The sequence below is a fragment of the Furipterus horrens genome, unplaced genomic scaffold, assembly GCF_987537825.1.
Source record: "Furipterus horrens unplaced genomic scaffold, mFurHor1.1.pri manual_scaffold_4, whole genome shotgun sequence".
NCBI lineage: Eukaryota > Metazoa > Chordata > Mammalia > Chiroptera > Furipteridae > Furipterus > Furipterus horrens.
In genome coordinates, this window is record NW_028327174.1 from 176834418 (window position 1) to 176855518 (window position 21101).

The 21101-nt window shown below is 42.8% G+C and overlaps 1 pseudogene; it reads right to left on the reverse strand.

The window, feature by feature from the left end:
* Nucleotides 1-13951: 13951 nt before the first annotated feature.
* LOC150013442 (eukaryotic translation initiation factor 4E pseudogene) lies at nt 13952-14604 on the reverse strand (annotated as a pseudogene).
* Between the last annotated feature and the right edge of the window lie 6497 nt (nt 14605-21101).

Here is a 21101-nt window from a genome sequence, read left to right on the forward strand (position 1 = left end):
ATAGTTGGATCACTCCTATTAATTCCACCTACAGCTATGAACAAGGTTAAGTTTACTTAGTTTTAGAGAACTTGGAGAAGGTGCTTGCTCCCAACAGTGTCTGTCTGAGGGGCCTGTCCAGAGCATGGCTTTCAAATTGTTAACATTTGGGACCCTTGTCCTGATGCTTGTCTTGTGCAATTTCATTTTCTTTTCACTGGTGGGTGACTGTTGAATTGGAAGTAAAGTTACTAAGGCCAATATTACAACAAAAATAATCAGAGATACAGCACATGTGCTTTGTGGAATGGGACAGACATTTAATTTAATTATATTTCTACACTTATTTGTTAGATGATCTAGAAATGGCTCCTTCTTGTCTCTGGATCCCATCCATTAAATAGTGATTGTAGGAGGTGGAAGTTAGGTTAGTTGGACCGATTAAACTCCAAACTTCCTTCCAGTTCTGATAAGTCACATCTGTACGTTAGTTGATATCAGATGGACAAAAGACCCACTGACATGGAGTTGCTGGAAAGGGATGTCATTGGAGTTCCGGGAGACAATCCCAGTCCTCATGAGCTCAAGGCCATGGTTTAGGAACCAAAAGTTCAGGAAATGCTCTGAAACCACAGATGGCCAAATCCACCCACTGGAGGTTCAGCACATACTCAAATTTGTAACCTAAAAGCAAACTTTTTTTTGAGTTCTATGGAGGATACATGGCAAGATCTAGCTTGGTAGTGGGTGTATGGGTGGTTCATCCAAATGGGAGAGGCCCTGTCTTGAGCCTGCATTATGAAGTAAGGAGGCATGTCCTTGGCTAACCCACTGGCTGTCAGGTTGGAAGGATCCTTTGAGTAAGTCTTCTTCAGGCACCAGGCTGTAATGATACCCTAAGGGAGTTCTCTTAACTCACTATGTTATAGAGACAATAACAGGGTCAACTGAGAAGAACTGAACCCACTCTTAGTTGTGATTTTCAACATATACTTAAAAAAGAAAGAGAGATACATCACATACTATGAAATTTGCCTTCTTAAAGTATATAATTCAATGGATTTTAGTATAGTAACAAGGTTATGCAACCATCACCACTAATTCCAAAACATTTTTATCACCCCCAGATGAAATCTTGTATATATTAGCAGTCATTCTTCATTTTTCTCTCCCATCAGTCCCCACCAACCACTAATCTGTCTCTATGGATTTGCTTATTCCATTAGCTATGGACTTTCCATAATAAAGAACTCACAGGGACACGTGGCCTATCAGTCTGACTTGTTTTATTTAGCATAGTAGCTTTGAGGTTCATCCACATGGACTATATACTTTCTGAACAAGTATAAATTGTATATTTGTATCAACTTTCAGCTGGTGTAAAGGCAAAACTATAGTGTGAGTTTGATGTGATCTGCAATCCTCTTTTAGTAGATTTGATGAAGGACTGGATTAGTTTAGTTAGCTCTGTTCCAGATCCTCTTTGCTTCATTTTTCCGGTTCAGTTTTGGCCCTCTAAAAGCACTATACAAATCTTTAAAATTAAAATTAAAATTGATTGATGTTTTAATTTTTTGTTCCATCTCTGCTGGCAGGTTTTAAAAGTTTTCTCAGCCCAAGATTATTTAAATACACATGCAGAGTTTCTTGTCCTACTTTCATGATTTCATTTTTACATTTATAGCTTTAATTTATCTGGAATTTGTGAATGGTGTGATGTAGGCATCTAATTTTATTTTTTTCCATGTGGTTAGTAGTTTTCACCACCATACATCTTTTTCTCATTGATTTAGAAACAATAGTATTAGAATTTACTTTTTATACATGGTTGGGACTATTTCTGAACTTTCTTTTCTGCATTAATCTATATGTCTTTTCTTCAGCTGCTAGCATAATGTTAAATTTCTTGCCTCTTTATGATACAATTTAATATTTGTTAGGACTAGTTATATTATCACTTGTTTAAAAAATTCCCTAGTTGCTATCAGACGTTGATTTTTCTAGCGTAGCTTTATTTGGAAAGGTGATGCCATAATTTTATGTAATATGTATTGCTGTATTATTTAAACATTTATTGTGCCTTAGAGAACAATAAAAAGCAAGTAGCTGTATGACATATTGCAACTTTAGTAGAGCGTATGTGGGCTGAACATAGATGGGAAGGGTTGGAAGCACAGCAGAAGCATGAGGTCTGGGACATCAAATCTGTGTGACAGGTATGGCACAATGGCAGCATGAGACACCCCTCTGTGCTACCTGAGCAGAGAGCCCCAAAGGCCTGCGTCTCTGCAGTCCTGGAATTGTTGCTATGCCAGCTGCATCTGCTCCCTCCACCTTAGGTGAGAGTGGAAGACACTTGTATTTCATTTAAGCCATGATTACGTGAAACTGGACATAACCGTCTCTAGTGTCACCCCTAACTTCACCTTTGTATTTGGTTGTCTGGATTAGGATTTGTAGAACAGTGTTACTAACATGGATGGGAATGGATATCCTTCTGGTTACTGATGTGATTGTGAATGGCTCTAATATTTCACTATTAAGTGTCCTGCTGGATTTCATTTTACATGAGTACATTTTTCACTTGTAGAGAATAAAATGGTCTTCTTTCCCTGATGAGGCTGCTGCTGCTCCTGCTGCTGCTGCAGGTGGAATGTTAAATTTTCTCAAATTATTTTTGTCATCTACCTAAATTATGTGGTATTTCTGCTTTACTATACTGATATGATGAATTAGTCTCATAAGTTTTTCTAAAGTTTATTGTTTTCTCTATCTCCTCTGTTCTCTTCTTCTATATGTAGAAGCTCCATTGCATCTCTTGGGTCGCTCTTCAACTTTTCTTTCAGCATTTGTATCTCCTTAACCATTTCCTTTGAGTTCTGAGAGAATTGCTCAGGTCTGTCTTCTCACTTCTTGCTCCTCAGCGTGGTCAGTGTAAGTTCTTGCCCTGGCCGGTGTGGCTTAGCTGGCTGGAGTATCATCGTGTAACTGAAAGTTTGCCAGTTTGGTTCCCTGTGAGGGCACATACCTATAGTTTGCAGATTCAATCCTTGGTCAGGGCAGGTACGATCCCTGTTCTGGAGCATGTATGGGAGGCAACCAGTTGATGTTCCTTTCTCACATCGATGTTTCTCTCTCTCCCTTCCTCTCTCCAAAAGCAATGAAAAAATGTCCTTGGCTGAGAATAAAACCATCAAAATTAAAATTAAAAATAAAATAAATGCGAGTTCTTGGGCCCCATAACAGATATACTAAACCAGAATTTGCATTTTAACAAGATTACCAATGATTCATGTGCACATTACATTGTGAGCAGTGCTGTAAACTTCTGGCCAAAGAGGGAACCCTTTCCAAGTTTCTGATCGCAATGCAGTATTTCCCTGTTATTATAGCAGTTTAATTATATTAGTGGAAATCTGGAAGGAAAAGCAGTTCAATGCAAGGCTGTGGATCACCATCTGGAACCAGAACCCACAGGCTCTTTGTGGCAGGACATGGGGAAGGGCAGTCGGCTACTGTGTGTGATGACATGAAATGAAAACGGCGGCCCACATGTCACCAAAATTACCACCGGGCATCATTAGACCAACAAGAAAGAATTCTTCTGTTGCATTCAGCGTGTATCCTCCAGAGGGCTTTGCCCACACAAATTTATAAATGCCAACTGGTACTCAGATGAAAGCCTCTTGTCCTGAGCTGACAGAAGGGGAATGGAGGGGTTCTGGGAGACTGGTTTGGTGTCAGGCACACGTTTCCCTCTTTTCTTGGTAAATACAATAGAAGAAACAAACTTTTGAGGTCAAGGAGGAAGTAGATATTCTTTGGGGCCCAGCATTGTGCCTGGGGGCTGCTTTGGAGGAGGGGGTGTTCACAGACCTAAATTATATGAGTATTAGCATATGGAAAGATAAATTCTTTTAAGTAAAAAAAATCAATTGAATAATTCCCATTTCTTACCAATCATGGCAGGATCAGCAGGAAATATCTTGGGAAGGCATAAAAACCTCTTGAGCTGATGTTAAAAAGAACAAAAATCTTTAGGACAAATTGGCTCATTCTTTCTTGCTACCAAACCCTTTAGCCCCTGGAGACTGTTGAAACAATACCAGCACATAGCTCTCCTTGTGGAATTGACAAACATCCTATCTTTCTTAATAGTTTCGTGAAGTTGTTGTCTCAACAGGAAATTCTGGTCATTGTTACACATTCTTCTTGTTTATTATTAGTAATAATAACCCTTTGCCTCGCAGTTGTGTTCTAAACCTTACAAGACTTTGCACACAAACTAGTTCGTTTGGGCTTTCCTGAGAATCCCAGGAGTAGCAGGGAGAGCAGGCATTAGTGTGCTTATTTCTTAGACGGGGAGACTGAAAAAGTAAAGGACTTTCTCAAGGGCGCAACGTGCAGTAAATAAATGGCAGCCTCAGACTCATCTTTTCTGGCTGCAGGGAAAATAGATTTCTAAAACACATTTGGCCAAGTGCCTTTGACCCTTAAGCTTTCCAGTCCACTCAGGAATCTGACCTTTCTGCAGTGCCTGTGCATTTGCGAAACAGAGAATGATCACCAACCATATGGAAAGATTCCTCTCCACGGTGTTGCTAAAATGCATGATGTAACTTTAGTGAGGTTACAGTCTTCAGGTGAGATTCACGTGGTCAGACATCTCTGGTTCCCTCACTATGACATACCTTTGTTAAACTTCTGTTAAGGATCTACTCTAGCACCAAATAAGGTGAGGTTCATTAAAATCAGTGGAAAATATTTATAAGTTATTTTGATTTCTTAAATTGGATTGATCTCACCTGCTGGGGAGGGTAGGCATCTTATTTCTGCTGTTCTATAAACTACACTATGCCTCATCTTTTTTCACAGAACCGCTCTAATTTCCACTAATGTTTTGCTTATTCTCCCCTGCATATGTTCTTTTTGCTTAAAATACCCTTCCCTTCTTTACTCCCCCATCTTCTTCACCTTTCTTATCCTCAATAGGATTCAACTCAAAAGCTATTCCTTTGTGACCCAAAGTTAGAAGTAGCTGTACTTCTAAAAACACTTTGAATAAATCTCTACCTTACCACGAACCTTCACAGTCTGAAATGCATTTCATTTAGATCCATATATACTGGGATTTCAACTAGATTGGGAGCTACTTTGGGGTGGAAATAACATGTTATTCTTTTTTATATCTTGGGCTTAGAACCTGACAACTGACAGGAATTCACCAAGATTTGATCTAATTTCTTCCACCTAATGGCTTTAGTGCATCAGGTATTCTTTTTGACCAGATAGACATCACTTTAATTTCTACAATTTAGGTGTTAGGAAAGTCTTAAAGGTGACTACTGAAACAGAGCAAGAGTAAACTGTTGTAGCTGATTATTTTAAAGGGCAGGAAGTAGACTAAACTTGACTCATTGACTTATCTTATACTCCGTTCCTTTATGTCTTCCAGGTTAGAGCCATTTTAGAGTAGAGATCCTTTATCAACATCTTCATGACTTTGTTCAGGACCAGTCAATGTTGAGGGGTTCTGCATTTTCTTTGGTACCAGAGATTTTCCCCCCCAGCTCCTTCACAATTAGGAAACTAATGTTCAATAGCTCTCAACATGACTGTACTTTGGAGTCATTTAAGGAGCTCTAAAAATATTGATGTAAAATTTTCATGGAATCTCCTTAAGTCTTTTGGTGAGTAGTAAGATGTATATACAGAAGGAGACTCTGAGAGACCTTGCAGAAAACAGCTAGTGGAGAACTGTGAGCTCACCATGGATTTAAAGGAAGAGATCAACATAATAAATGAACAGACTGTGGAATAGTAACAAGAAAATGGCAACAACAAAAAAAGAATCGACTAGAAATTCTAGAACCAAAAAATATAATATCTGAAAATTTAAAAATTAACTAGATTGGATTACAGCAGACTGGATACTGCAGAAGGAAGAAAGAGCAGTGGCAAAGGTAGATAAATATGTGGGCACATTGAAAGACTTTTTTTCCCTCAGTACTTAAGCCAGGTGATTGAAGTCATCATCAACAGTCATATGTCATGTATATAATATATACTCTGTGGTCTTCCACCCCTAGATCCTTAACTCCAGTCTAATCTTGAGGAAAACATTAGACAAATTCCAACTGAAGACATTTTAGAAAACTGTCAAGGTCATCAAAAACAAGGAAAGTCTGTCATAGCCAAGAGCAGGCTAAGAAGACATAACGGCAAGAAGTATTGTGGCATTGTGCAAGGAATCCTGGAACAGAAAAAGGACGTTAGGGAAAAACTAAAGAAATCTAAATAAAGAATGGATCCTAGTTAATAATAATGTACCATTAGTGTTTCATCATTTTAACAAATGCACCATTACTGATGTGTTAATAATAAGGTAAACTTGGTGCATGATATATAAGAACTCTCTTTACCACCTTTGCAATTTTTTCTGTAAACAAAAAGTTTGTTAAAAAATAAACCGACAATAACAAATACTGACAAAGATGTGGAGCAACTAGAACTCTCATTCATTGTTGATAGGAATGTAAAAATGTAGTCGTATGAAAAACAGTTTAGAACTTTCTTATAAAGTTAAACCTCTACTTATGAAATAAACCAGCAATCTCATTCCTGGGTATTTTAACCAAGTAAAATAAAAACATATGTCCTCACAAAGACTAGTATGTGAATGCTTATAGAGGCTTTCAGAGTTACCACTAACTGAAAACAACCAAAACCAACTACCGAATGGAGAAATACATTGAACACACCTATAAAGTGGAATACAACTAAGCAATGAAAAAGAAACGGAACACTAATACATACAAAACATGGGTGAATCTCAAAAGCATTATGCTAAGTAAAAGAAGCCAGAAACAAAAGCATTCATATTGTATCATTCTATTTATGTGCAAGTCTAGAACAAATAAGACCAATTTAAGGTAAAAAAAATTAGAACAATGGTTGTATTTTGAGCTCTGAAGTCTGAGGACGGCAATGATCAAAAAGGGCAGGAGGGAACTTCCCAAGACGATGGAAATGTTCCGTATCTTGATAAGGGTGTAGGCTACATGGGTGTGTGCATTAAAAAAAAAAAAAAATTAAGATGTGTAGTAAAATGTCAGAAGTTTCATAGTTATATAAAGTATGCCTAGTTCTTTAAAAGGTAAAAATGCTAATGTCTGTGTCCCACCCCAGAGATTCTGATTTTAATGGTTTCAGGTGTAGGCTCTGGGTTTTTAGAAGTTCCACAGCCAAAGTTAAAAATCACGGTTACAGGTATTTGTCTAGTGACAGGATCCTTCTTTATTTCTATTTGCCATGCAGGTGCTTCTCTGACTTTGATGTACGGATCCTGAAAGCTAGATGTATGGCTTTACGTACATGCTTGGTGGCAGGTCCAGTTGGAGATTGCTGCCTAACGAGCACCAAGATGCCAAAAGGCGCAAGAAGAAGATAGGAGCAGGACTGGAGCCCCCAAAGAGCCCCACCAGCTTTTTCCTTTCTGCCTCTTCTGAAAATGGCTTTGCTTATTCAAGGAGTAGATTGTTATGAGGATGGAAGGAGACCAGCGGATGTATTGCTATGGGGCAAGGGGAATTTTTATTTCATATAGTACAATTTGGAATATTGCTGACCATTCTTCTGTCAGGTGGTACCACACAGACAACAAGGCCCCGCTGGGGTCTGCAAGCTGTCCTGGTCTTTTCATGATTTTGTCCTCTTGGTGACTTTGGGCATGCTATAAAAAGAGAGAGAGCAGGACACATGCATGTGCTGAGCAGATGTCACGCACTCTGTGGGAACTTTGCTTCTCTTTCCACTTCTAGATTAACACTGGAGCTACACAATTTTCTTGTTAGCAATTTTTCTCCTTTTGAAGCTGACAGGCAACCCATTAACATCTTTAGGGCAAAGAATGTTTTTCATAAAACTTTATCCAACATTAATAAAACTGTATAATAAAAACTAAAATTATAAATCATAACAGTTATCCCATGGATGCTCTTTGTCTGATATTTATTTAAGAACACATGGCCAAGGTTTCTGAGAGTTCTCATTAATAACTAGAACTTGGACTAACCATTTAATCTAGGGCACACCAACAAATAAAAGCATAAAGTTAGACACTCCCTGTTGAAAGGAATTTTGCAGCTCATTTAGTCCAACCCCCACATATAGTACCTGAATAACTATTAAGTGTACCCACTCTCTGCTTGAACACTTCCCCAAACAGGGACCCTTGTAAGACAACCCAATACACCTATGAGCAGTTCCAACAGGAAAGTTTTCCTGGTATGAAGCCACACCTGCTTCTCTATAACTCTTACCCACAGAAAACATCAGCTCCCTTTTCTTATTTGCTGCCCACAAGCCTTTTCTGCAACAAGTTGAACATCTGTAATTGCTTAAAACACGCCTCCTGTGATTTGGCTTTGTCTGCACTCACCAGCTTGCTTTCTCTTCCCCTCATGAGTCCTGGTCCATTTCCATTCCAGCCCAACACAATTTACTTAAATCCATGTTACTGAGTACCTTCTCAGTGCCAGGCACTAGACTAAGAGCTGTGGGAAAGGCAAGAACAAGTTAGTCCTGACCTTGTACAAGAGAGAAGCTTGTCCATGGAGTCCCTACAGGGTGGTCTGTGACACAGAAGAGAGGGATGGTGATCTATTCCTCTCCCACGCACAACCTCAACTTCCCAGACTCTTATCCTGCGTTGTAGCACATTGACTTAAATACACACTGTGCAAGCTCAGGGCATGGTTAGAGCAGGCTGTTTGTCAAATGTCTGATGAATGCATGTCAACTGACTAAGCGTCTATATTCCAGATTCCTGGGAGAGACAGTCTGATTGGCCCAGCTTGAGTCAGCGGTGCACCAAGCTCCATCGGCTGTCTGCCGAAGGGACTGGGTCACCTGGTATTAAAAGCCACACTTTCTGGGCTGAGAACAAGGGAAGTTCTATGAAACATAAATTGGTTGGCGAGGAAACAAAAGGCATCTTAGAGCTATATAATGGATATAACCTCCATAATATAGAATATCTATAGGTATATATATAAGTTATAATATCTATAAGCATTACTCATGAAAAATGGGTGCTCTTTCCATTTTATAGCTAGGAAAACAGATTCAGCAGGATGAAGTGACTTTCCCAAGGTTAATACTTGCTAACGGCAAAGTATGGTTTGAATTCAGTCAGGGCTGCTACATTGCCTTTCTATATTTTCTCAATAATTCTTCCTGGAACTTACGTAGTCATCTGCTTATCTATTTATTTACTCACTTAACTAGAATTTCTCCTGCACCACCCACGTGTCTGGCATTATGTGAGATGCTGGGATAGAGCAATTAGCCAGATAGATGTGACTGGAGGGACACCCGCCAAGAGCCCGAGGGAGGATTCCTGCCTTGTACAAACATGTGGTTTTACTGAAGAGATGAGACATACGGATCCCATGAGTTCAGACATTGTTGCATGAAGTGATTGATATTGCAAAAGCTATGGGATGTGAGCAAAGAAGGATCTCAGAGGACTGGAGTAGTTGAAGAAGCCTCCTTGGAGGTGGAACTCTGATGAGACAACTGAGATAGAGAAAAGAGGAAGGAAGAAATCACAGCAGGCAGAGAGTGGTGTTGATCCTACCCTCTGAGTATCATTCATTCACATCCACTCCACTGGGTCCTCCCCTGGTCCAGGTCACAGCACCCCTCACAAAGACACAGTCTGTGCCTTCCCAGCATATCTGTACCCACCTTGTCTTGTTCTCCACCAATCCATTTTAAATTTAATTGCAAAATGCTTCAAACATATCAAGTATAGCAAATAATGCAAGCGCCATCAAGATCCCCACCATTTTGATTCAATGGATAGTAACATATCATCATGTTTGCTTCAGTTCTCTCTTTTACAGAAATATGTTTGTAGCTAAATTCCTACTCTATTCCTTAACCCTCCCTCCACAGAGTAAACATTATCCAAAAGTTAATGTGATTTATTCCCAAGTGTGTTTTTCTACCTTTTCCACTGATGATTCACAAACCCTATGGTATTTTAGTTGGTATTATACATATACGTAATGTTCATATCCTTTTGCAAGTTGCCTCCCTCCGCCTCATGGCTCATCATTTTTCAGGTTTGTCCTTGATAATGGAGATATAGTTTGTTCATTTAACCATCATGTAGTATTCTGTTGTATAAATAAGTTGAAGTTTACAGAGCTGTTCCCCTACAGATACCTGGTGGGATCGTTTCTAGTTTTTCACTATTACAAATGGTTCTGAGGTGAATATCCTCACACGTGTCTCTTAGGGTAGAAATCAAGAAATGGAGTTTCTGGGTCAAGAATACACATAGCTTCAATTTTTCTAGGCATTACCAAATGGTTCTTTAAAATGGTGGTGCCAGCTTCCAAGTACACTCCCCAGTGTGTGTGAGTGTGAGAGCTGCAGTGGCTCCACATCCTCACAGACGCTTGGTATTGTCAATCTCTTTTTTAAAAAAAATCGGATCTCCACTGCCCTTGGCAGATGATGGATCTTTCTAAAATACAGCCTGACCATGCCTCTTCCCTGCTTAAAACCCCTCCTATGGGCTCCGACTCCTCTCTACATAACACGCAGAGTCCTGTTTGGCTCACCTGCTCTGCATGAGGTAACTCATGACCACCTCTCCAAGCTCACCTCCTTGTTCTCTCCTCCAACATGCAAGTGTGCACACACACACATGCATGCACGTACACAATACACACCTGCACACATGCATGAACACACATGATGGTCCCCCAAAACCAAATCAGGTTCACGTACCCTAACCTGCCTGCCCTCTCTTGTATGGGCCTTGGTATTGGCTTTCCCTTCTCGATTTCTTGTCCTCTCTTCTGGGGAGCTTTTGTAGGCATCCCAAGCCCGAGTTAGATGCCTATCCTTGCACTGCCCCAGCACCCAGTTGTCGGGATGCTGTCTTGTCATTGCCTGATTATTGTCTCCCTGCTCCACTAGACTGTAGACTCCTTGATAGCAGGGCCCATGTGGAGCTTCTCAGAGGACTGTGCTCTGTGCCCAGCCCATTTATTGAATGAATTTGTTAAATAATCCATGGACAGGAGACAGGTCCGGATGGAGCAGAGATAACAAGAGGGGGAGCAGTTGGAAACCAGGCTGGAGAGAAAGTGCTGTTCATCACCTTCAGAACCCCAATTTCCAGGTTAGGAAACCAAGGCTCAGCCAGGTGGCTGACCCTGTCTAGAGTCAGGCAGTTGGTAAGTGACAGAACCCAATCTGATTCCCAGTGTCCTGTCTCCATGTCGGGACTCTCTCTGCTGTACTTCAGCAGTGGATGGGAGGGAGCTGGCAGAGATGGAGGAACAGGCTAGCAGGGAGGGAAGGGTGTGCAGCAGAGGGAGCCTGTGGGATCTAGGACGCAGGTGGAGAGCTTGGCCCAGCAGACGTGACCCTTGACCCTTGAGCCAGTGAGGAAGGAAGAAAGAACGTTCTGCCAAGTTTTCAGAACAGACACTCTTTCAGGCTGTGGGGAGACTTGGGTGAGCCAGCCCTTCTCTGGGGAGGAGCAGATTTGTGGAATCTGCATCCCCCTCAGTGCCCAGCCCACCTGAGTGGCTTCTTCCTGCTGCCTCTGGGATATAATTCCTCAAGGTCCCCCTCTGGTGGGAGGAGGTTAGAGCCAAGGACAGCTGGGAAGAAATAGGGACCTCGTGCAAACAAGCAGGAGGTGGTCCAGGGAGTGGAGCTCTAGCTGAGAGAACACAGCTCAGGCTCAGAGCCTCCGGGTCACTGGGCATCTAGAGCAGCATTTCTGTGGGCTGGCTCATGTGTGGCAGGACAAGGGGACACCAGTCAGACAGGGGCGATAATGTTCATACCTCACATGATTATGGTGAGGATTAAGTCAGATGAACTATGTAAAGGGCTTAGAATAATAATGCTCAGCACATAACATCACTCAATCAAACACAGTCATTATTTTCTTTCAGGGATGTTGGGAGGAGTGAACAGGATGATAGGGTGGACAGATCCTGTAAAACTGAGTAAGCGCTGGTGCTCAGTCATTTTTGTTAGGAACTCAATAAATGAGTGTGGGCAATGACACGCAATCTAATGGACAGAGAGGACAGTGAGTGACCAGTCACCCTCCTCCATTCCTTGAGTTTCTTCACCTGACATTTGCATCAGACACTAAACAAGTCAGTCTGGAAAAATGCTTATAAATGGCACAAACCAATCTTCCAGCTTCACCCAAGGGGAAACTGAGGCCTACAGGGTGAAAGTGACTTGTCCAGGGCAGCACACAAGGTGTCATCAGGGTTGAACTTCCCCAACTCAGATCCAAAGCTCTCCCTCTGTCCCCTCAGTTCAGCCCAGGCTCAGGACGTGGCTCTTCCAGGCAGCGCAGTGGTTGGCTTTTCTTCTCACAGTGGTCTGCTTTCATCCCCCAAGTCAATGGGCTCCCACCAGCTCTGAGAACCTCAGCCTCCGAGGGCTCCCTGCCTTGAAAGCTCTCTTCCTGTTTTCCCACAGAAGGCAGTTGAACAAGTCATTGAAAGTCACTTTCAGCTTTGGTTTTCCTTCCAGAGTCTGCCTTTCCTGGGCCTCTCTCTTGGAGAGGTCGGAGCCGGTCAGCCGGGCACACACACACACGCTGACCCTCACCATGGTTTCCTCAACATCAGTCCAGTGAGAGCATTTCCCTTTGCCTCAGACGGGCTCCCGCCCCCACCCCCTTCCTTCCTCCTTCCTTTTTAATTTTAATTTTAATTTTGCCCCAAATTAATGTTTATTCCACCTTTGTGTCATATTCCCAGATCCTTCACCAATGCTACAATACATGAGGAAAAAAACAAAAGCAAAACAAAGGAAAAAGTGAAATCAGAATCACTAATGCTAGTTAAGTAGGGAAACAAATAAAATCTAGCAGGCATTTGCAAGAGAACAGCAAAGACAATGCTGTAAGAAGAAACAAAGAAAATTGCTAGAGCCCTGGTTGTGGCTCAGTTGGTTGAGGATCACGTTTTGCAAAGCAAAAGACCATGGGTTCGATTCCTGGTCAGGGCACACACCTCGGTCATAGGCCAAGTCCCTGGTTGGGGGTGTGCAAGAGGCAACTGATCAATGTTTTTCTTGCACATCAATATTTCCCTTTTTTTCTCCCTCTCTTCCCTCTCTCTAAAAATAGATGAAAAAATAAAGTTACTAGATAACTATGCATTATATTATTTTGAACCAGCAAAGTATGCTCCCACATATAATGGAACATAGCAGGGTTCTTTTCCTGTAAGGTTTAGAAATGCAACTTCTTCTTTTTAACATTGTGGGTGGGTAACATGTTTGTGATGGCAATTCTTCTACACTATTACAGAATGGGCCAGGAACACATTTATGGATGCTAGGGATGATGTGTACTTTAATTTGTTGATTGGGATAAAGGGGCACTCTAGATAAAAAAAACTTTTTTTAATGAACACAGAAGTATACAACAAAAGTTATTGAGATTTCTCTTACACCTTAGCAATGTTTATTATTTATTTATTTATTTATTTATTTATTTATTTATTTATTATCTTGGCCCAAGGACATGCTCGTTAATTTTAGAGAGAAGGAAAGGGAAGAGAAACATAGATGTGAGAGAGAAGCATCATTCCATTGCCTCTCTTATGCATCCTGACTGAGAACTGAATCTGCAGCCTAAGCATGTGCCCTGACCTGGAATTGAATCAGCGACCTTTCTTTTTGCAAGATGATGATCCAACTATGCTCCAGCGAGTGACTCACACTGGCCATTTAGATGAAACTTTGCAACATTTAGATGAAAAATAAACCTAACAGTTTTCCCTAAAAAAAAAATAAAATAATAATAATAATTTAAATGTAGTCCACAAGGCTTTTGAACATGCTTTACTTCAGTGCCCAAATCTCAATTGCTTGGCATAGTTTCCTGTGAGAACATTCAGAGAGTGTCTCCTTAAACAACGAACCTACTTTTGGTGGTGGAGCCACTCTCAGTAGATGCGTCTGCATGGGACTTACCACGAACCACTCTCTTTGGAGGAAGGTCTCCCCTTTCCTTGTATACCCGCCCTACATGTGTAGCAGCATCTCTGTGGCACAGGCAGTCGTCCATATTGTGACCTTATCACCTTCAGCTCTGTCGTTAACAACGGCTCCACATACATCACCCCTGTAGTCATCGAAAGGTCCTGTGATAAGGCATGGAAGTGTCTCTGGCCAAAAGAGATCAAAGGCACTTCACCTCTGCTGTCTATTCAGTGTAATTAGCCATTCTCCTCCTCGTTTGTTTTTCTCATCTTCCCACGTAGGCTCAACACCATCCTAGAAAGTGAGTAGTCACAGCCAGGCATTAAACCACCTGACAATTGGATATGGTTGTAGAGAGCCCACAAGTCTTCGACAGTATCAAACTCAGAAGTCAGTGGAAGGCTTGCTTGCCAAGTTTTGCTTTTATCATTAAAAAAAAAACTAGAGTGCCCATCTGTTCTGTAAAGAATGTTTAATAAAGTGTTCTGGGTTAGCAACCTCCTGGTTAGAGTCTGTTTTCCCTTCCTCTGTAGGCGGGGGATTCGAAGTAGGTGTAGTTCTTGGTTCCAGAGTTGCCATCTTAGATCAATCCCTTCCTTCTTCTTCTTCTTCTTTTTTTTTTTTAAGACACCCACAACCACACACTCTTTGCCATTGAAATCACCCATCTGGGTCACACAGAACCTCATTCCAAGGAACTTGAGTGTGCGTCTTTATTGCACAAGTGGGATTTCTCTACTGAGAGAGAGTTACAGGAGAAATCGGATATGAAATGCCAGGCCTGGTAATGGCTCATTTGTAAGGCACATGTTGATCAACAAACCCAGGAATTATAGCCATGCAAATGGGGGGAAATGAAGACTTAGGGTTTTTTCTCATAGCTACCCTGATTTCTTGGGGAGTTGTTGGGTTAGCCCACAGGGAGGTCTTGCTGCCGTGATAAACTCTCACATGGGCAGAGGGGTTTCCCATTCATGAAGCAGGTTCACACTCATTATTTCACTCTGAGCCCTATAGCTGCCCTGTGAGGGGCTGGGAGGGATTGTTTTCTCTGTTTTTCTGAAGTGGAAACTGAAGCTCAGAGAAGTCGGAGTTTCTTTTAAAGATTGGGAGAGGCAAGTTTTCAACTAAGAGTTTCTGACTACATCCAGGGCTCCCTCACTAAACTGTCTGCTGAAGGAAATCTAGTTTCTAATGTAGGACAAGATTTTGCCTTGGATTTTTAGTCCAGAGGTAAAAACCAAATGAATTAGAAGTCAGCAGCCACAAAAGGGACAAATTGTGGTAAAGAAAGAAGCAACCACTGAATCACTAAAAACTGTCCCACTCTGGCCTCCTCCTGTTCGCCCTTTCAGCTCCAAGTTAGACAGCGTTTCCTCCCCACAGCCTTCCTGGGCTCCCTTCCCTCACCCCTCTCCCTGTCCCTGGGATGGAGTGGATTCTTGTCCCCTGGGACAATCTTTCCATGTTCTGTGTATCTCTTCTGTAGTTCTCACACTATACTGACGTTTGCTCATTCGTATAAGTCTTTTGTCTTGTGTTCAGTGGGCTCCTCAAAGGCAGGGACCCCAACCCGGCCGTGTGATGATGCTACAGGTGAGCCAGTGTGTCCAGTTCAGCTGCACAGCAAAGGGTCCCAGCTGGGGCTGGGCTCAAAGCAGTTGCATCTGCTCAGGGAGGGGCTGCGGCAGCTGGAGCAGTGGCCAGAAGCTGAGGAGTGGGCGCTGTGGGGGTTCTGGGGCAGTGGGTAGCTTTTGAGGAAGTCTGGGAGCCATAGGCCTAAGGTTTGGGCTCAGGATTCAAGTCTCCGGGGTTAGGGTATAGGGACTTAAGTCATCTGAGGCAAGGGCTGTGAGGTTCGAACCAGTACCAGGAAGGAGTCAAAGCCTTTCCCTGCAGGCCCAGCTGCTAGGCCCTGTCCTCTGACCACCCTCAGCGAAGGGAGCCACAAGGACCTGGGGCGTGGGGAGGAGAGAAGAGAGGAGAGGAGAGGAGAAGGGAAGGGAAGGGAAGGGAAGGGAAGGGAAGGGGAGGGGAGGGGAGGGGAGGGGAGGGGAGGGGAGGGGAGGGGAGGGGAGGGGAGGGGAGGGGAGGGGAGGGGAGGGGAGGGGAGGGGAGGGGAGGGGAGGGGAGGGGAGGGGAGGGGAGGGGAGGGGAGGGGAGGGGAGGGGAGGGGAGGGGAGGGGAGGGGAGGGGAGGGGAGGGGAGGGGAGGGGAGGGGAGGGAAGGGAAGGGAAGGTAAAGGAAGGGAAGGGAAGGGAAGGGGAAGGAAGGGAAGGGAAGGGGAAGGAAGGGAAGGGAAGGGGAGGGGAGGGGAGGGAAGGGAAGGGAAGGTAAAGGAAGGGAAGGGAAGGGAAGGTAAAGGAAGGGAAGGGAAGGGAAGGGGAGGGGAGGGGAGGGGAGGGAAGGGGAGGGAAGGGAAGGGAAGGTAAAGGAAGGGAAGGGAAGGGAAGGGGAAGGAAGGGGAGGGAAGGGAAGGGGAGGGGAGGGAAGGGGAGGGAAGGGGAAGGAAGGGAAGGGGAGAGAAGGGAAGGGAAGGAGAAATGGTGGGTAGAGGGGAGGGGAGGGCTGGGAGGGTAGAGGAATGGAGAAAGGCTGGAAATGAAAAGCCAGGTAAGGCATTTTAATAATTCCCCATTTTTCACTTTCAAAAAGCAAAAGTGAGAAGTTCAGAGAAGTTAAAATACAGAGACTAGAAAATGGTATTCAGTTTGTAAATTGCTGTACCCCAGATTCCCAGGTAAGGAGGTGGGCCAACTTTCACATGGAGCTTTGTGTGATTCTTACAGTAGGAAGACTGGCTCCTTCCTTGTGCAGAACAACCTCTGTTTCTGCTCCTGCCCAGCTGCCCTCATCCATCACTCTGACCCCAGGACAGGCTGATGTCCAGAAGGCATATTGAGCAACCCAGCTCACATATTACCAAACCATCTGGATTTGACTTTCTAGGTAAAAAGTTATCAATCATGGCCACCACAGTTATTCTGAAGTCATGGGCCATTCTCATCGTCTCTGGAAGGAAAGCTCTCAGTCCTTACATCCTGTTCCCCAGAACTAGGAACACCAGTCCTCTTACCTGTCCATGAAGTCAGGGGAGCTGAAAGGCCAGTGTATCACATACTTGAAGAAATAAAAGATGGGAACTAATAGTATGCGTTGCTATGTACAGATGTGGTCCTAGGCCTTTTACATATATTATTAATACATATGCATATGCATTTGCACACAGCTGCCCTGGGGACATAAAGCTTTACTATCCCTGGTCACAAGAGGAAAAAAATGGAGGCTCACACAGCAAGAGTAATGGAGTTTGGATCTGAACCCCCAACTCAGACCTCTTGGAGATCTTTTTATCTTCTGCACAGTGGGGCTACTCAGAAAAGGGTGGCACTGCCTTTCTGGAGCTGGGATGACACCACCGAAAGCCCCTGGAGCTGCTCTCCCAAATGCCCCCGGTTCACTCATGTCTCTCTGGTTGACGTCAGCTGGCCCAGGGGCCATGTGTTGGTAAGAATCGGATGATGCATCTGGTTCCCTGCGAGGGGAATGGTGAACCCAGCCGAGAGGATGCACTGGCTGCACAGGTTTGCTGCTAAGGGAGCAGTGCAGTTGGTTGTAGGGAATTGATGAAAACAATCAGCTGCAAACTCCTAAAAAATAAACAGACCACAGTCCAGAGGTCTGAATAGCAGCCCCCTCAGCCAGATGGCTGCAGGAGCCTTGCCAGGGAGAAAACATGATCTCCCTCCCTGAATTTCCTCTTTGTTCTGAACCCTGTACTCTGGACGTCACTGGTCCCCCCGAGTCTTCATGTGCGCCAGCCACCCGGAGTCTTGTGTTCAGGGAGCTTAAGGCAGCTTTCCCCAGATTAACATTTGGGGACAGGGAATCCAGGCAAAGAAGCAACGTTCTTGTCCCAGCATGAGTCACCACAGGCTGGAGGAAGCACACAGCTGTCTGCATCTGGGCCTGGAATGCTGTTTCCTCCCAGGAGGATATGCCTGAGGAGCCTGGGACCCTTGTGGGTACAGAGCAGGAAGTCATAAGCAACACCGCCCTGTGTGGGGCAGGCTCTCTGGACACCTTAGTCCTTGCCAACAGACTTACATGTCCCTGCTATTGGGAAACAGAATTCTAGCTTGATGGCACATTAAATTGTGACCATGCCTGGAGCAAATGGTGGCCAGTGAGTCCTGCCAACCTCAGCGTCCTTATGGCTCCAGTAAAAGTTAAGAGCAAGGCCAACATGGGTTTGAATCCTCGCTCTGCTACCATGTGAGCTTGAACAACTTATGCGTCCTCTGAGCCTCAGTGTCTACTCTGAGTTTTAGTGAAACCAGTAAATGAAGAAATTGTATTTTCAATGCATATAGCACAGTATCTGGCACACAGCAGGCATTCAATAAACACTGGTTTCCTCCCTCCAGGCCCTCTGCTCCAGAGCCTTTTGGTACTAATTTCTTCTATTATTCACTCCTAAATGCTTTCACTGGTTCATGATTCAATATTTCATTCCCAGTTTTTGGCAAAGCTTCCAGGTACAATCCTCTCCAGTTTTCCCTCAATGTATTCCCATCTCCCCTCCATCATTATGTTAGCTACTTTGTTTGCTAGTATGTTTTTGACTTGCTAAGCTACTTACTACAAATTCTGTTTGGAAGGAAACTAGGCAGGGTATAATTGCTGTGAAGTTGCATCAGGCTCATTTAACTTCCCAGCTCACTTGGAACTTTCCTCCCCCTATAAGATGTAATGCCACTTAAAAAAGTCTTCATAACAAAGGAATCTAATATTTATATATATATATATATATATATATATATATATATATGTGTGTGTGTGTGTGTATAATATAAATACACACACACACACACACACACACACACACATACAGTATATTAGTCAGAATAGGTTGGGTTTTGCTGCAGTAACACACAACTCCTAAATTGGCTTAAAACAACAAAGGTTAACTTCTTACCCATGCTACACATCCATTGTATGTTGGTGGGGTCTCTGCTCTTTATTGGCCTCTCTTAGGTACTCAGCATTCACCACCTGGAATGTGGTTGGTCACTGCAGCAGGGAAGAAGACCAAGAATTGCTTACCAGCACTTTAATGCTTCTGCTCAGTAGTAACACATCACTTGATATCTCATTGTCTAAAGCAAGTCATATGGTTCCCCAGCCTCATGGAAGCAGGGACATCCAATCCTATTGTGTTTGAAGGTGGAAAATAACCAGAAACATTAATGGACAACACTAATGTCGACCACACAGAAACTCAATGTTTTTTTTTTCTTTCTTTTTTTGTTTTTTAATAGAGGAAATTCTGCAGATAAGCAGAAACTCTGGAATTCTTTGTCCCTCCATCCACATTCACCACTAGGGATTTGCTAGTCATTTTAAAAGCAGATTATGCCTAGACATTTACATAGAGAAGTTCCTTTTGTCCCTTTTCTATTTCAGTGGTCCTTAATTTCCAGTGTGCATAAGAATTTTTATTTGACATTGCATAATCCTTAAGGGTTTCAAAACTTTTTAAACATATGCCATTTTCCCTGTATGTGCTGAATTTAGAACCTAAGCTATTTAAGATATGACTCTACAGTACATAATTAATAACAATGACTTTATTATTTTTTAAACATTTTATTGAGATATGATTGACAAATAAAAAGCTGTCCATATTTAATGTATACAATCTGATGAGTTTGGAAATAAGTATATATCCATGAAACCATCACCACAATCAATGCCACAAATATATTCATCACTTCTAAAAGTTTCTTCCCATACTCTTTAAAGCCTTGAATTTAATAGTACTAATGTTTTTATCACCTTCCCTTCTGTGCTTCACTTAAACCTAAAAGGCCATTCCATCTCTGAATTCAATTGCAATTAATATTTGTTTGAGTTATGTATGTACTTGACAATAAGAGTGTATAACTAATTTTTATCCAAACCGCTAGAAAGGTGAAGGGATCAGCCAAAGAACATGTATGCATAACCCATAGACAAAGACAACTGTGTAGTGATGGTCAGAGAGGAGGAGGAGCAAAGGTGGGGAAGGTGGGCAAAGGTGGGGGGAAATGGGGATATTTGTAATAGTATAAACAATAAAAATAAAGTAAAAAATAGATAAATAAATAAAATGCTCTTCTACATACATTATGTCCTTTAGTAATTTGGACCAAAGCCCTAAGGAGTTTTTCTACTGATAGAACATTTCCATTATGAGCTAACTGATGAGCTAACGGAAACTCAGAGAGACTAAGTGACTTGCCCAAAGACACACAGTATTGAAGTCAGGTGTTTGACTTTCATTCTGGCTGCAGATCTGTGGCTTTCCTGTTATCCTGGGCCACCCTCTGATCTGGACAAGGGAATCCTGTTTAGAAGGGGAGTTCAGAGACACTGAAATTTGCTCTGGAAATCTGTGGAAAGCACAAGATGGAACGAGAGGCTTGGGTCCCACAAAGCCCTCTCCCCACAGTCATCCCTACTAGTCAGAGCATTGTGCTCAATCCTTGGCTTCTGCAGGGATTATTCTGAGCACACAACATCCCAGAAGCTGGACGTCCAGGAATTCCTATCAATTAGACCTTTATTCTCGGAATAAACATTTCCCTGAATAGCTGGCCAATGTCATGGCCCTGCTGTGGGTCGGTCTCAGGTGGTGAGATGCCCATTGGCCTTGGAGTCGTGACAGTGTGAAGTGCACATTCACACATGAATTGAACTGTAAGTGTGTAATATGTGTAAGTGTGTAAGCTGTGTTCTATGTGGGGTCAGTGCTTGTGTGAAGCTTTCTTATGTTGTAGGGTCACCAGACAAAATATGGGATGACCAGTTAAATCTGAATTTCAAATGACAACAACTTATTTTTTAGTATAGGTATGCCTTACATTTTTATTTGCTAAATTTGGCAACTATATCTATCTGCAAGTATGTCAATATAAATGGGCTTACTTGTATACGTCTCAGGGAATACCTGAGAGTGTGAGTGTCTGCATGTGTTTCTGTGTGTGTGGGGGGGGGGTCTGTATGCATATGTGTCCTGCCTGATATGACTCAGC